The sequence below is a fragment of the Hylobates moloch genome, unplaced genomic scaffold (assembly GCF_009828535.3).
Source record: "Hylobates moloch isolate HMO894 unplaced genomic scaffold, HMol_V3 SCAFFOLD_4134, whole genome shotgun sequence".
Lineage (NCBI taxonomy): Eukaryota > Metazoa > Chordata > Mammalia > Primates > Hylobatidae > Hylobates > Hylobates moloch.
The window spans coordinates 721-3842 of NW_026656409.1; the positions used below are offsets into that span (position 1 = coordinate 721).

The 3122-nt window shown below is 59.1% G+C and overlaps 1 long non-coding RNA gene across 1 annotated transcript; it reads right to left on the reverse strand.

The window, feature by feature from the left end:
- Window positions 1-324: 324 nt before the first annotated feature.
- Window positions 325-1901, reverse strand: LOC131382763 (uncharacterized). Its single transcript, XR_009212356.1, has 3 exons — window positions 1635-1901; window positions 794-913; window positions 325-340 (listed from the first exon to the last, which is right to left on the reverse strand). It is a non-coding gene; the product is annotated as an uncharacterized LOC131382763 (long non-coding RNA).
- Between the last annotated feature and the right edge of the window lie 1221 nt (window positions 1902-3122).

The following is a 3122-nucleotide window of genomic DNA, read 5'->3' on the forward strand; positions in this document are numbered from 1 at the left end:
GCGTGGATAGGATGTGTCCTCCCTCCTGCCCGGCTTCCCCTTCTTCGCTCTCTTCCTTCTCCCCGGCCTCAGTATGTGGCGGAAGGTCCCTGTGGGTGGAATGCAGGGAGGTCCCTGGCGCCCCTCACTCACCGTGACGGGGCCCAGGCTGCTGGAGCGGTACTGAGCCGCAAAGGCGATGAAGTTGGTGGCCTGGGCTGAGCCAGTCTGGGCGGTGCGGCCCTGCAGCAGGAAGGAGGAGTTCCCGTCCGGGGCCCCACCAGCAGGAAGTCCCCCAGCCCATTGAAGGTGTAATTGACACCATCCAAGGTGGTAATGTGGGGGTCCCCGAACATCCAGGCTGGAAGGAAAAAAGAGATGCCGCCTCAGCATGACAAATCATGCGTAGGGCTGAGATTCCTCACTGCAGTCAGGTGCGGCACTTGTCCAGGCAGACTCAGGGCCCAGGTTCCTCACTGCAGTCAGGTGCGGCACTTGTCCAGGCGGACTCAGGGCCCAGGTTCCTCACTGCAGTCAGGTGCGGCACTTGTCCAGGCGGACTCAGCTGGGGATGTTCAGGGAGCACAGAATCCTCCCCTCAAGGCTTCTTGCATTTCATGCCCCGCTACTCTCACTCCTTCCCCAACTCAGGTACAAAGCCCCTCCACTGACCGTCCGCCCATCACTGGCGTCATCTCCATCTTCCCTTGTGGCCACGGCTCTGCCCCTACTCCTCATCCAGACGCCACCTCCTGGAAGCCCAGAAGCTCCCCCTCCCCAGAGGCTCTTCCTGGGCCTGGGCCCTGTCACTCACCAGGCCGTGGGGGCCTGTATGTAGCACAGCCCACGCGGGGCCGCTTCTGCTGGTACAGGGCACAGAGGTAGGGCTTGTCATTCCAGCGGCAGCACCAGCTCTGCGGCTCCAGTTCCTGGGCTGCGGAGAAGAGCAGTGAGTTGGGGAGGCTGAGGACCTGGAGAACCCATCTGGAGAGCTTGGCAGGGCAGGGCGGTGTTGGTGGCAAGAGCATGGCTTTGGAATCCAACGTGGCCCTTCTTGTGACCTCGGGCAGTGGACAGGGTGCTGTTCTCTTTTGCAGGCATTGGGGCCACTGTGCAGCAGGGCGCATGGTAGGAGCTAAGCAAATTCGTCTTGAGGGTGGAGAGCCAAGTACTGCTGCTCTCAACGGGCTAGGAGTGGGGAGGGCATGGCTGACAGTCTGGGAACTGTGGAAACTGCCGTGGGACAGGGGAGAGAAGGGGAGGACACGGACCACGTGACCCCACACCCCTGCGCTCTCCAGCTCCCTTGGAGGGTCTCTGTGGGAGCTGACTCTCAGTCTTCCCCCAAACATCCTGCTCATCTGGGTCTACAGGGACGGGGTCAGCCTAAGCGCTCTCCTCCTGCCTGGAGAGATGGCCCCAGTCTGGCCTGGGGATGCGGAGCCAGGTATAGAGATGGGGAAAGAGGCACTCAGCTCATACATCTCCGAAGGTCTGCTGGTGGGGATGTTGGAAGCTTCCTAACGTTACCAGATCAGGAAGTGGAGGCCCAGAGAGGGGAAGGGTCTGGGAAGGAATGAGGACAAGAGGCTTCATGCTGAGGGTCCTCTGCTTGGCTGGGAAGGTGGGGTTGAGATCTCCACGCACTCACGCACCCAACTGCCAAGGACGCTGCACGTGCCAGCCTTCACGAAACTCTCCCCAGGGCCCGTAGCTGCAGCACACGCCTCCTCACCAGCACGTGAAGCTGCACAGCTGCCTGCTGCCGAGGCCCCGGCGTCCTGAAACAAGTCCAGTCCCACTCAGGCCCAGGCCGGGGCTGCCAGGAGCGGGGCGGGAACAAGCAGGGGCTGTTTCTGGGGAGAGGCTGAGGGCATGAGCAGAGAGGGTGGTGGGTGGGCTTGTGGGGGGCAGGAAGGAGGTGTCACCTATGCTGACGGGTTGGAATCGTAAGTCCCATCGTCCCTGCTGCCAGGAACAAGGGCAGGAGACCTGGTTCCAGCCCCAGCTGGGCCACCGAGGCTGGCTCTTCAGCCACTGCAGGCACTCGAGACGGTAGTTGGGCCTTTCTTCCAGGTGTAGCCTGTAGAACTGCAGCCCTCGGAGGCCTGAGGTCGGGGATGGGAGGGGGGAAGGGCTTATCCAGGGCTGGGGCTGCAGGCCCTGTCCTAGCTTTAGGGTCAACCAAAACTCACAAATGCACCCCCTTATGCCGCTTCTCACCTCTTTGGACCCAAGTCAGATGGGCAATAATTCCTCCCCCAAAGCCCCTCGCTTGACTTAGCGTCTGCTTCTGATGACCAAACGTGGTTGCCACAGAACAAATAGAACTGGATTTACACTTCACAGTTCACGTGGCTGGTTTCTAAGGCTAAAATGTCCTTCGTCCTATCACATTTTGGAAACTATTATTTCTTTCCCATTGGGGCCTCTGGCCTGAGTCATGGAGAAGGCACCATCGTTTGCCTCTTGACGCTTGTCTTTCTACCCGCGTGAAAGCTCTTTGAGAGAAAACACAGTTGGTCTTTTTCCTTTGAAAATGTTTCTGGCCATTAGCAGTGTCCAGCACACGGCAGGTGCCCAATAATTGATGACAATGAATGTGAGACCTCCGGGCCTCTTCCTGGTAGATTCTCTCTTTTTGAGACGGAGTCTCACTCTGTCACCCAGGCTGGAGTGCAGTGGCGTGATCTCGGCTCGCTGCAACCTCCACCTCCCAGGTTCAAACAATTCTCCTGCCTCAGCCTCTTGAGTAGCTGGAATTACAGGTGTGCGCCACAACGCCCAGCTAATTTTTGTATTTTTACTAGAGACAGAAGTTCACCATGCTGGCCAGGCTGGTCTCGAACTCCTGACCTCAAGTGATCTGCCCACCTCAGCCTCCCAAAGTGCTGGGATTACAGGTGTGAGCCACGGCGCCCGGCCAGTAGATTTTCTTAAAGGATCTCACCTGGGTTCTCATTCCTGCTCTGGACAGGACACTTGGAGTGTTGTCTGAACTGCCCATGCAAATCCCACCTCCCACAAGACCCCGTCCTCACTTCAGGATCTGGGCCCCCCGAGAGCCCTCTTGGGTTGGTTCATCTGAGGCAGGAGATGTTAGCCCCCTCTGAGACTGTGCTGTGTCCAGGGGTGCAGGAGGT